Raw genomic sequence first — 14,239 nt, 5'->3', positions numbered from 1 at the left:
TTCTCAAAGGTGGTTGCGCATCTCTTTTCTATCTATTTCTGAATAAACCGAGGTTATTGGGGTGATTTTCTTTTATTATTCCAGCAAAGTGCAGCTCCTATAGCCGTTCTTTGTTTATGTGGATTTGTCACCCAAAACAACCTTCCAGGCTAGACCTAAATTTCCTTCCCTGACACAGGGAAATGGCTTGAAACGTTTGAGACCGACTGTAAGATGAACTAAAATAAACATTTAATATGAACAAAGTTGTCGATGTAAGGACACTGCATTGACCCGTGAAGAAATGCTGCTGCACTAAAACAATGCAGGTAAAGCTCTAAAAGCACACCGTGACCTGTGTCAAAGACTCATCAGCCACCTGTCACATTCAACTCCAGCAGGTTCTCACTTAATGCATTAGCAAAACATCTGATGATTAAATTCACTGGTGCAAAAATCTGATGCAAAAACGTTCAGAGTTTGATCTGAGGTAAGAGGTGATTTTTGTTTTAACGTTAAAATGGCTAGAATAATTAAGGCTACTACTTTCAGATATTGGGAACCCATGCACAACCTTTTAAAAATAAATATTCTGACAGCAAAGCTCTTTTTCTTAGCTCCGCTAACACAGTGGAGCCCTGGTTCTACCATGATCTTCTCACGATCATGTCTAAAATCCTTAGATACGACTGTTACAGCTGTGACACGAGACAAGCCTCACAAGCATTCACAACTACGTAACAAAGACCTCTCCATCATTTTACACAACCAGTCTTCTTCTAATTTAAAGATCAGTGTGAATTTGTCCACCTGCCAGTCTCAGCTCCAGTCAGCCTTCTCATGCTAACAGATGGCTCACCAGAGAATCCCTCTGCAGAGTTGCTGCTTCTCAACACCGCAGTGTTCACATCTGATCACTGTCCAGTGAGCTAGCTGATTGGTTCACTGGAAAATCATAAAAACCTCTTTAAAGATCTGAATATTTTACTGCAGCCATTTCAAAGCATTCTGTAGTAACTCTTTATTACACGTCTGCATTAATGAGCTTCCATTTCAGATACTTCAAATGGACTCCTGGAAGGAAACTCTTTGTTTTAGCCATCAGGTTTTAGTGTCAGCTGCAGCAACTGGATGCATTTTGCCCTGTGGAGCAGCCACTAAGACAAGCAATTAATTGGAGACAATCAGCCCCGATAGCTCGTCCTCAACTTCGAGCATCACCCCTCCCCTCCCCCTCTGACCTTATCTGCTCTGCAAAACAGAAAACATTCATATGCAGACAGCCTGGTGCTGCATCCCACTGAGCAACACATTCTCACTCCCAGCGCATCAAAAACAAACGCTTGGTCAGCCACCCTCCACGTCAGACCCCTGACGCCAAAAGTGACCTTTTTCGTTACTTATGTGCGAAAAGGGTTTTTTCCCTTATTTGACTGCAGATCCCAATGCAGCGTAAAACTGACGCGATGGGATGTCCGCAGCCAGGGCACCAAACAAGCTCATTGTACCTCACCTTAACCTTATCCTCTTATTTAACCTTCCCCTCACCCCTATCCTAACCTTAACCGTCTTGCTGGCGAACACGTTAGTGATGTGTCGATCGCTCTAAAAGCCGGCTCTATGAAGTGAACGGCGGGAGCCGCCTCGTCGTTGGTCGAGTTTGGACCGAGCCAACGCGAGGGGGAGGTTTCAACTACCACGGTGGAGGTTAAAAGTAGAGGGTATGTGTAACCTCCCCCTCGCCAGATGGTATGTTCTAATGTTCCCCTTGGGCGGCAAATATGAAAATTGACAGTCAGACTCTGACTGTCAGAGTCAGAATGCACGGGAAACAAACGCTTGATCACAGTGAGAGTAACGTTTTAGGTAGCAAGAGGGTTAAGGTTAGGATGAGGGAGAGGGGAAGGTTATAAATAGTGAAACGTTAAGGTTTAGGTGCGGTTAAATGAGCTGGTTCTGTGCCGCATCAGCGGATATCTCATCACGTCAGTTTTACGCTGCATTGGGATCTGCAGTTACAAAAGGGAAAAAACCCTTTTCGCACATAAGTAACGAAAAAGGGCACTTTTGGCGTCTGGGGTCTGACGTGGAGGGTGGCTGACCAAGCGTTTGTTTCCGACGCTTAGGGTGTGAGAATGTGTTGCACTGAGAGATTTTATATATATTAATAAAAAACTATTTTCTTCACCAGTTGTTCATACTGCTCATTATGCAATAATTTAAACTGACCAATGACCGTTGGTCTGATGGGTTACCCTGCATGGTCAGTCAGCACAGATTGATCTAGAATGACAGACTGATCAAACATAAGCTCAGTGACAGCAGATCCTGGATGTTTCTTTTGCTCCTCGTGTACCAACACTAATGTGTGTTCTCTCTCCTTGATTTTCTCCCAGGAAAAATTACATTTTCATTGTTAGAAACCGGCGTGCACGTAGAAGCAAATGGTAACATATCTGTCTGGTATTGATTTGTTTTGACCTACCATTTAAATAAACATTTAAATGGAATAGGTTTTCAAATGAATTAATAACAGATTCTTATTTAATCTTGTAGAATTGGGTCATTGAGCTAAATCAGGGCAGGTTTTTTTTTTTACTTAACTCAACTTTTTACTGTCACAGAGGGAACTCTGGTTCACAAAATCTAATACATTACAAAACACTAAAAAAATTATTAAAATATTTCAAACTGTGGGGAATATTTTTTAAACGTAGAATCAAACAAACTGAAATAAACCCGTCTGCAACTCGTCAAGCTTGTCTAAACCCCTCCTGCTCACAATCAACAAGCTGCACACAATTAGCTCATTAAAGGTTATCTAGCTAAAACTAGCTACATAAAATATCATCGTTGGTGTATTTTGGTTCGAAGCAGTTAGCTAACGCTTCACAATGCATAAAAATTATGACATTTCATCACCTTACCGGATAAAATCCTTCCGAAACACCAAAGATGTACTGCGGTCAATGCAGCAGCGGGGGCTGTTTGGAACTATCGAAGCTACATGAACCACGTGACTTCCGCATTCCATTCTTTCCACAGGAGTCTATTGGAGTGTCGTAACTCTCTCTCTCTCTATAGCTCTGGGCATGGCCAAGTGTGGGGAATTTCCATCCTGGGAGGGAGGGGGAGTGGGAGGAGACTGTGCCGATGACGTGAAATTGTACCTGCCCCAGTCAATCACAAATTAATTTAAAATGCAGTAGCCACTGTTCTGCCACAGGGGGCAGCACTCAGACGTTTTTTAGACAGATTCAACACTGATGAGCTAATTTGTGCACACATAAGGTGACTGGGAAAATTGTAGATCCTGTCAGCACGGCAGAGGAGTGAACCGGAGCCGTTTGGAACCTGTTATTAACGGAGATGACAAAGCACTTTTCTGGTGGAAATCTGATGCCACTTGTTACATTTTTCTGTCTGGAGAGGGGTGAGCTTCGCATGTTCCCCTTCCGCTAATAAGAGTGGGAGGCAATCACAGAGGTACTGACTAACCTTAAGCCCACACCACAGGAAAAAATGTACCAAAACGACACCCAGCAGAATTACACAGCCTAGGGCTTCTAAAGCCGCTGTTTACAAACCAAAAAGTCTTCCTGTGTCGGGGTACAAAAAGGGAAAACTGAAAACAATATGTCTCCAAACTGAGTACAGACGAGAAGTTACTCTTTTTGAACAAAGGTTAAACAGGGAAGATACTCCCCCAAACACTCTTTCTCTGGTGCTCAATACGTCTCCTAGGACACATAGAATGATGTAAATGAAATAAGTGAGAGGTATCTCTTTTATTTACTAAAACACTTACTGAAGTAGTAGAGCTTAGTTTGCCAAAAGGTAAATGTGCACAGAAAAGCAGCTACGAAGACGAGCTCAGGGTTAAAGAGTCGCTCATCGACTGAGCGTCCATGAACTGCTTAAATCCAGGTGAAGAGGTGAGGAGAGCAAACAGTTCATTTGCTGCACTTGTGGTTCCTGTTGCGTGTCACGGAGACTCCTCCCACCCTCCCTGCTCCTCTGTGGACCCGACGTGTGAAGTCCCCGGTAACAAAACAAAAAAAAAAAAATTACTCCATCCACAGACGCAGTGCATAACACCAGTCTACCCTAAATGTCGCAACTTGAGTCACTGGAGGACCTCCTGCAGCCCAGGGCCATGTCCTTTGTTTTCAAATTTGATCAGATGTCTGTCATGTTAGTGACTCCTTCAGTCACTTGTGTTCAGAAGAAGGGAGAAAGGACACGCCTTTGTGGAGTCCCCAGGGAAGAAACTTTTCTCACTGAGGAGACCCTTCACTCTCACTCTCTTGAGATCTACATGATGAAAAATCCATGAATCAATCATTAAAAGCTAATAAGACGTCAGCAAAATGGAGCCCAACATGAGTTTCATCGATCTCCAAGTGTTTATATATTAAATGTAGCAGGGTGACTGAAGCATCCTTCACGCCTCTCCAATGGATATTATCTATATTCTAATATGCAACAGCATGGGTCCAGTTTCTCTTGCACTAGTTGTTAAAAACTTTGAATCTGATATTGTTTTCATTGTCGTCTGTCAACAAAAGAGAAAAAAATGGGTGATAATGTTTTTGCCTGTGTCTCTGTCTGTGTGCTTTTTAGCAAACTTGGTCATTGGATGAAAAACAGTCAAAACAAATAAAAACCACAACAATCGATTATAAAAATCATTCAGATGGCGTGCTCAAATGTGATGACTAGTAAAAGGTCTTTCACAAGCAATGGAACAGAAATTGTGACATGATTCATTATCTTATATAAAAGAGCACATACTATTGTCAGGATTTATTTGACTAAAACTGATGGAATTCTGTCATTCCTGTAAGGACTTCCAGGTCTTCAAAAGCACACTTGGCGTTTTAGTTCCCTTTTAGCTTAATCTAACATCTGAAATGTCTCCCCAGCTTTCATTGGAGTCTACAAGAGTGATTCATCAATCAGTGAAACAAATCAGCTGTGTTCATCATCTAAAACATGCAAGAAACGTAATGGAAGCAAACTGCAGCGCCAGGCATGTTAGCTTAATATTTTATAAGTGTAACAAGTGCGATATTCTGGCCATAGAGGGTGGAGGGGCAGTGAGTGATATTTCATAAACGCTGTAAGGCAGGGGTTGGCAATCCCGGTCCTCCAGGGCCGCTATCCAACAGGTTTTAATTGCTTCTCAGCTTAAACACACTTGGTTTGAATCTGAATTTGGTGATTTACAGGCTGCTGTAGAGCCTGATGAGCTGCTGAACAGGTTATTTATTCAGGAATCAGGAGTGTTGGAGCAGAAACACAACTACAACATGCTGGATAGAGGCCCTCCAGGACCAGGATTGCCAACCCCTGCTATAAGGTGTAATTTTAGTGCCCATGGCTCAAGAAAATTATTTAAAAATATGAAATGTGTGTGCTTGTATTTAGGTTTTCTCTTTCTATCACTTTTTAGAGAGCCCCTTAAAGTGTATTGAATGAAATAGAAGAGGGGAAACATTTTTAAAGCTAATTTAATAATATATGTAAAAGAAAAACAGTTTTTGTGTACAACAAACATAAGGACTTACTTGTATCCACCAGAAAACCTTCATTAGAAACCGTGGCCACACCAAATACAGTCTTGCCTAAAGTAGTGAAACAGACCCATACCATCACATACCATCAGTAGTCACCTGAAATGGTTTTCCAACAGGACTGCCTCTTGAAGCTCAGCAAGAGAATACCAAGAGTGTGCCAAGCAGTAATCAGAGCAAAGGGTGGCTTTTTGAAGAAAATAGAATATAAAACATGTTTCCAGTTATTTCACCTTTTTTGGCTAAGTGCATAACTCCACATGTGTTCATTCATAGTTTTGATTCCTTCAGTGGGAATCTCCCCATGTAAATGGTCATGAAAACACATTGAATGAGAAGGTGTGTCCAAACGTTTGGCCTGTACTTTTGGTGGGGATCCAATACACCTGAACAGGTGGCAATGATAACTTGGACATGCTGCTTCACAAAAACTCTACTCTTGTTTGGCAACAACGTCTTTTCTCAGGGGAGGATGTAATCTGCTCTAAGATGTTAAACCAGCCCTGGGAGAAATGCTCCACAGACGATGAATGAGACCTCAGATTTAATTGTTATGAGGTTGGGCAGAGGACAGAGGATGATGTGCAAACCGACTGAGAGCTAATCTGTGTCCTGGTTTACACTGGACGGCTGTTAGCAGAGACAAACTGCAGCGGTGCATTCTCTGTTTGACGTGCTGGTGGGGATATTTATCGTAAACAAGATCACGTGACCACAGCTGAATATTTGCCTTTTTATAATTAAATATGAATAGAAATGACCTTGTTGGGCTACATTAACATGGTACTCACCATGAGAGCCGGAGTTTGCACAAAAATACAAAAACAAAGAAAAACCATAAAATGAACACTTGCACCTGACTTCATGAAGTCAAACAGCCTCTTATTTTTCCTTTTTTCCCCCAACTGTTTTTGTCTATAAATTAAAGCTTCATTATAATTTGTCCTCAATAAAAGAGATTACAAGAGATTTAAACACCTGAAAAGCTGATTAAACCCACAATATTAAACAACAGATACATTATTAAACTGGAAATCCGGTTACTCTGAGAGAGCTAAGCTCTTTCCCATCACATCCTCTTCAGAACTGCTGCTTAGCTGAGAAGATAATCCATCTTTGATTCCCAATATTTCCTCATCACCAGTCACACTGTGGAACTGGAAGTAAGTGGATGTTAATGATGCGCCTGTGCTGGACTGAAGACTAACTTTGGCCTTGAAAACCCAAACAAGGAACAACTTTATAATAAACCCCACAGCTTTCAAAGAATAAGCTAATCTCTAAAATATGCATAATGTATAATATAAGTGACTATAATACAAAAATATAAATTACTAAATAGACTAAAATGGATGGTCTGTTGTTTAATATGAAACTGAATAATTCATAATAAATGGGCACCCAACAGAAGGAACTACAAACAGGAAACATTAAACGAATCTAAATCATTCTAATGTCCCTATGTGACATGAAACAAGACCCCAATAAACTAAAATTAATTGCGTGATTTTTACTCGTGACAAAATAGCACGAGGGGATCAGTAAACAGCGTAAGGTAACCTGTATGCTCCACAGAAACACAGCTCAGCTGGAACATGGCGGTGTTGTATGTTGCTAGGATTGGGACAATATTCAATGTAACTTGTACCAAGTTTGTAACTTGGAACATGTTTCATGACGTGTAACTTTGGATTCGTAACTTGTAACTTTAGTTTTCTAACTTGTAATTCTCAATTTGTAATTGTAATTCTTGTTTTATATGAGGAAATTTTCATTTTGTACATGTATTTTTTCTTTTGTAAAATCAAACTTTTATTTTGTACATTTACTACTCATTTTGTAACATCAAACATTCATTCAGAAACATGAAACTTTCGGTGTTTACCTGGCAGACTTCCAAAATAAAAAGATCAAGGTACATGTTTGAAATCAAAACTCTCAAAACACACATTTCATTCTACAGGTACAAACCTCAAATCTACAGTGTTACAAATCATTTTGTTACATGTCATGAAACATGTTCCAAGTTACAAAAGTTGGTACAAGTTACATTGAATATTGTCCCAATCCTAGCTCCATAGTGTGGCTGGACATTTTGCTCAGTGTTGTGGTTTTTTGTTAGACTGAACCAGGTAGTTGGTGTGTGATTTCTCTGTCAGCTGTGAACAGATTACTGAGTGGTTGAAATCTTCATTTCTGGGCTTCAAAGTCAGCAAATTACTGAGTAAATTCAGCTCTGAGTAATTGGAGTGTTTTGTTTGTCTGAGACTGAGAAGTGTAACGCTGCTGAAGACAATACTAGTAGCATGGATGCTAATTATTCTAACAGGGTATCTGCAGGTTTAAGGGAGCCAAATGTAATACTTTTTAAGACCCTTTTTAAGGCCACTTCAACCAAATTTAAGCTGTTTTTTTTTCAATTAAATTGAAGCTATAATTTCCAGCTATTGCCTGGAAACGGTGCTAACCACGTTGCGAATGTGGGATTAGCCATCTAGTTACCATTAAACTTCCACTTCCCCATGACGCAAGCTCCCACTAGCTTAACCAGCTAATGTGCTCATCTAAAAATAGCTGCATTTCACAACCAACTGAATGTGTACGATTCAGCTTACGGCAACATCATACACAAAAAATGCTGAACACTAACTAGAAATTCACAAAATATTTATAGAAATAAAAGAGTCTTGTTTATTGGGTCTTTGGTAATTTAAGACCTTTGGAAACTGTATTTAATGATTATTTGTTATTTTTAAGGATTTTTAAGGTCTTAAATTTGGAAAAGCAAATTTAAGACTAAGACTTTTTAAGGACCCGCGGATACCCTGCTCTCAACAGAAAAGAGGGGGCGCTTCAACAAACACTGCAAAGCACTATGGGATTTGAAGTTTTTATGGCAAAATCGACCGGTAGGCCAGTTTTAATATATTTTTGATCAAATAGACTTCAGGCCAAATTTGCGCCGAGGGCCTAAGATTGACACCTGTGATTTAGATGAATTAACAGGTTAATTTCAATGAATCATCAGAAGATAGATAGCTTTGTTATATTTTACATGATTATTTGATTATTTACTTCTGTACCTCAGTATTTTACTCTTTGGTAATTTTAGGTTCCATGTTAATGAAAGTTTGACAAAAAAGGCCAACTAAAATATAAAGTTCTGACAATCTCAAGGACGAAAATAGAGCTTCAATTGTCTGCTTTTATCTTCAGTTCCTACATCACTACATAAACTCCACTCCTTCACATTTTTGCCAACTCATTTATCACGTGAGATCACAGAAGCTTCAGATGACAGCTTTACGAGGGAAAGTTACGGTTTCATTCTGATGGCTGTCTCAAACGCAGCAAAAAGACTAGGAACAAGGAGAGTTTCTGTTCCCGCAGTCTGGCCTTGTTACTAAAAGGATTGCCAAGGGGCTCTGAAATATTCAAAGGACAGAACAGTCACACCCCTCAGGCTAACAGTACCGTGGTCGATCATCTGTCACACAGTAAGGCGACACTGAACCCTACTTTCAAGAAGGGCTTTTTAATGATTTCCCTCAAAATAACTGCAACATGACTGCAACAAAGTCCAATTCAAAAATCAAACTGTGGGGCAGTGAATGCAGCTAAGGGGATCTATCCAGTTGTATTGATTCTGACAGGTATAAGAGGAGAAATGTTTTTGTGAACTAATAATCTATCACTAACTTGTACTGTGAGTGATTTCTTCGGGAGAAAAAGCTAAATAAAATGACACAAATTACAAATAAATCATGTATTTGATAACAAACTCACTAATTAGCTGGATTAAACCACTATTACACCTTCCTTTATGTCCTGATTTAAAAATAGACTCGCTTACTAATTTTGGATCTGCCAGTCGCTGCTATGTTGAAGACACCGGTTCATAACAAGCTCATTTTTTGATTATTGAGCTGATTCTCCCTTTCAAACATGGATGCGCTTGATTGCAGCGGCGTGAAACAGTAGTGAAACGGTTTACTCGCAAACGTCAAAGCGGCCCTTTTCACGCCGGGAGAGTCTTTGCCGTGACACAGCTTCCCTACTGTGCTCTTCGTTGGACTCGTGAGATCACAAAATCCCTCAATAGTTCAAAGGTCACGGTTTGTTTATGCAATCTGCCATTAAACCAAAAGGAAATCATGTTTGATATTGCTGTTTGATGTCATATATGATAATGTTCCTCTCCACTGCCAGGATTAAGGCCATGAAAAACACACCGCTGCACTTCTGGAACAATGCTGGGAGAAAATAAGGTTGCGTTAGGTCGCACGTCATCTTCATATTGCATTGCAGCAGTACTTTTATTTTGAAAATTACCAGGGATTGTTTCATGTGTGGTGTGTAGCTTTTGCTGTGTGGCTGGACACCACACACTGTAGGATCAAAACACTTATATCCATGTTGTGTATTGCCATGTGTGCGGCCTCTCATGTTTTGAAAATTGTACGATAATTTGAAATCCCGAAACTTTTAGTGGCTTTTTCAAAGCAGTCAAATGTCTACCAACTTCTCCTGGCCCTACTTAGAGGCTTTAAAGCCTCTGACATGAAAACACATATTGTTGTTGTTGTTCTTGATGAGCAGCTGATAGGACCATGGGTCCCCACCCTGTACCAAAGCACACATGTAACCCAGTCTTCAAGCAGCAGCCACCCTCCCACTTGGTCTGTTTTTACCAAAAATTTTAAACAAAAATAAATGTTTTCTTTTTGTTTCAGATATCAGCTTTAAGCTGTGAACAATCACAACAAATAGCAAGTCTACATATTAATCAACTCAATCAATCACCGTCATTTATGAGCCGACTGACACATACTGACAGAAAGCAACAGCACACTTCTTTTGTATTTCTTCTATTCTTTTGAAACCCTGTTATGTTAATGTGTTGTTGTCAGCTTTACACAATTCCAATATTGTCAACATGCACAAGAGAAACAAAAAGATATGACGTAAACCATAAAAGAAGTTCTCAATCTGCCTTCAAAATTCTGTTTGTTAGTGACAATGTCTTCACACACTTCACTTCCTTTCAGGAGTTCCTGCCAATATCTGATTGATTGGTTTATTGATTTGTTCACATCAGTACAGTATTGATAACTTTGAGTTATTTTATTACCATGTAGATTATTTAACTGGTCAAATATTTAAGGTTATTTATTTTATGTTATATTCTTTTAGATGAAAAAAAAACTACAGTTTATTATATACATTTTATAATTTACCCAGAATTTATAATTCACCCTGCATTTATAATATACACGGCATTTATACACTGAAATAAAATATATAAATGCACCACTTTTGTTTTGCTCCCATTTTTCATGAGCTGAACTTAAACATCTGAAACTTTTTCTACATGCACAAAATACCCATGACTCAAATATAGTTCTGAAATCTGTCTACAGGTGTGTTAGTGAGCACTTTTCCTTTACCAAGATAATCCACACCACCTCACAGATGTGGCATATCAAGGGGCTGATTAGACAGCATGAATAATGTACAGGTGTGCCTTAGACTGCCCACAGTAAAAGGCCGCCCCGACGTGAGCAGTTGGGTCTGGGTCTTGCCCAGGGACACAACAGTGACAGACTGAGTAGGGCTTGAACCTACAACCTTCCGATTAAGAGGCAAGCACTTAACTCCTGTGCCTCAACTTACAATGTATGACTCGTCTTCACTTGTCACGTAGAAATATCTGACGCTGATCCGAAAATGGCAACCGCCATGAAATTCATAAACACTGTTACTCAGATCGGAGTTGCTTATCTTGAAACATGGACTGCAGTACCCTAAGTTGACCTTGGAATGTTATTTTTACTTCATGCACATTTAAGTTTCTTTTGAATAGAGAACACTTATGCTGCCAATAAAAGTATTGGTCTATGCTGAACATCATGATAACTGGCCTCCTCATCTACAGGTAATTCTTGTGCTCAGGCCTCATGGTTAGCATCCGAAGGGAGGAGCATCAAGTCACCAGTCAGTGACTTGATGCAATTTGCTGCGTTCCTTATATAGGAAACATTATTTCTGATTGGCTTAATGAACTGACCTGAATTGGAATGTTTATTATGTGAAGTGCCTTGAGACGACTCTTGTCGTGATTTGGCGCTATATAAATAAACTTGAATTGAATTGAATTGAATTGAAAGGCAGTGCGATGCACCAACCTTACTTGGCCCAAACCATCCATTGGAAAAACAAAATGGAGCACACCTCTGAAATAGGTTCTGATAGAAAATAGATGGTGAAGCGCTAGTGTAAGGTTTTGGCCCAGACAGCGCCTCTGCCTTGTCACTCACTCAGGTTGTTAGCAGCGGTTTGTCAACAGAAGAAAAAACAAGAGTCCAGGATGTTTCAGAGCTCTGACTGTTTATCCTTTTTCTTTGAATGCAAACAATCCTTGACATTGGGGCATGGATTCCCCTTAACAAGCAATCAACCACAACAGTACCGAATCCACCCTTTTTAAAGCTAACTTGGAACCAGCCATTATGACATGGGCAGGGGAAACAATTAGTTTGAAATCCTGCAATCAATAAAGTACATCTCAACAAAATATGTCAAACAATCTATTTACATATTTACCTCCTACCTTAACTCAAAAGAACAAAAACAAGAACAACTACACTTAAACACAAGATAACCTCCTCTCCCCCTCTTCTCTTCAGTCAGTTAGTTTCTCCCTCAGTAGAGCTGATTAAGCACACCAGGAACTGATCATGGCTGCCTATGGGCGCGCTTCCATGGCAACACTTAAACAAATGACCTCAGAAAGAAGGGAGTGATGAACACCGATAGATCAACTTAACTTAAAGTAATTTATAGATTACCAAGTATATTTGACCTAAAACACACAGAAATACAGGAGTAAACAGAAACAAGAGACATAACTATTAGTGAGGAGATAAATCCCTCACAGCCAGGATTAGAGAATCCTCACAGATTAGCGTCAAACTGTGAACTAGCATTCATGGACTCACTCATCTTGACTCACAACTGGGACGGCTACTGTTTTAACATTCAATAATCAGCAGCGGACATGTCGGCTAGTTTAAACTAACCGTTTGCATTAGCAACCCCACTTCACAGCAGATGCTCCTCCAGACTTGTGTTATTGGTGGAGATAAAACTTCCTTTTTTAAACACAGAAAAGTTTTTTTCTCCCTTGCTAACAGTTTAAATTGTTCCTGCAATCTTCTTCAGAGCTAGCCACTAATGATGGTGTCACTTCCTTCTCCATGTATCCGCGGGCAGCAGAGGATGGAAAAGAAGAAGAAGAAGAAAATATCATTCCTATAGCGCCTCTCAAGATAAAAATCACGAGGTGCTTCACAAAAACAAAAAATGTAAAAATATAAAAAAGCATTTAGAAAATGTTTAAAAATATCTTTAAAATGAGCAAAAAATAGACAAAATGTTAAGAAAGAGAGAGAGAGAAAAGGAAAGAGGGAAACCAGTGGATCCTGAGGAAGGTGGAATAGGTGGGGAGAGCAGAATAAAGAGAGAGAGGTGAAGAAGGTCATACAAAAGCCAGCTTGAACAAGTGAGTCTTCAGCTGCTTTTTAAAGGAGACCACTGAGTCCACTGATCTCAGGCTCAGCTACGAGCTGTGATGTTTTGGACTTGGTCCTGCTGAGACAGGGGTTAGTGGCTTTTTGTGCCCTGAGTTTTGCCTGCAAGGCATTCATTCTTTCTAGAGACCACTGCAAATGTATTGATTAAATGAGTTATTCACACCTTTAAACATGGCATTGAGCCTTGAGAAGGTGTATTTTTTTTCTTTGACCCACTAAAGTATTTTTGCCACAACATGCTGTAAATTTATACAGAGGAAGTCAACAATAAAGATCAGGAGCTGAGTGTTGTTGTACCCATCTAACACAAATCAATAACAAAAATGCTCCAGTGCAATACATGGATAATGGCAACACCAGGACTAACTTCTCTAAGCAAAAGCAAAGAATTGTTGTTTTATCATCTGCATGCACTCGTACACACATGAAGTCACAACAGCAGGTGGAGAAATTAAAGTTCAACAGAAAGACACTAGACACTTTGAGCTGAAAACGATAAAGGTCACCGATCACTACAGGACAGACAAACATGGGAAAATGCTCGGACATTTCCGACTCACTGTGGACGTTCTCTAAACACAACAACTGCAAGCATTTATATTCAAGCAATGTAGGAAACCTGCCCTTGCTGTTCGACTATGAGTTTAAAAAGTCAGATTCATTAACCGCAAAAGGACTCCAGCACCTCATCTGTCATCAAAAGAACCCGAGGACAGGGGAATTAAAAACAAAGACTGATTGCCCAGGCTATGTTTATCATTATTTATTTAAAGTCAGCCACTTGACTTCATTTAGTCTTTTTTGGAAGGCCAACCAGACAGGAATACAGATCCCTAATACACCGTGTGTGTGTGTGTGTGTGTGTGTGTGTGTGTGTGTGTGTGTGTGTGTGTGTGTGTGTGTGTGTGTGTGTGTGTGTGTGTGTGTGTGTGTGTGTTTTGTGAGACAACTGAACACTAGCACAAACATCATCAGTATAATGAAACTCATGACTTAAACTGCTTTTATGCATGTATCTCTCCTTTTCTCCTTTCTTGTGATTTGTGACATTTAGATCTTATAAACTGATTAGCTCAGTAGTCAAGACAAGCT

The 14,239-nt window shown here is 39.8% G+C and overlaps 1 protein-coding gene across 10 annotated transcripts in view; it reads right to left on the bottom strand.

Moving 5' to 3' along the window:
* The window catches only part of LOC107373833 (gamma-aminobutyric acid receptor subunit gamma-3), a 95,161-nt gene that overhangs the window by 67,898 nt on the left and 13,024 nt on the right, over window positions 1-14,239 (bottom strand). Inside the window, exon 1 of one of the 10 annotated variants that reach the window (XM_054734179.2) lies at window positions 3,788-4,267. The exons of 8 other annotated variants lie outside the window; for them this stretch is intronic. The gene's annotated coding sequence lies outside the window, so the exon portion shown is untranslated. Of the gene's footprint in view, window positions 1-2,906; window positions 3,063-3,787; window positions 4,268-14,239 lie in introns of those variants that run through there. One more of the 10 variants, XM_054734178.2, reaches the window with a different exon arrangement.

Source organism: Nothobranchius furzeri, chromosome 16, assembly GCF_043380555.1.
Source record: "Nothobranchius furzeri strain GRZ-AD chromosome 16, NfurGRZ-RIMD1, whole genome shotgun sequence".
Lineage (NCBI taxonomy): Eukaryota > Metazoa > Chordata > Actinopteri > Cyprinodontiformes > Nothobranchiidae > Nothobranchius > Nothobranchius furzeri.
The sequence above is the reverse complement of the archived record's forward strand: the minus strand, read 5'-3'. Positions and strand labels throughout refer to the sequence as shown.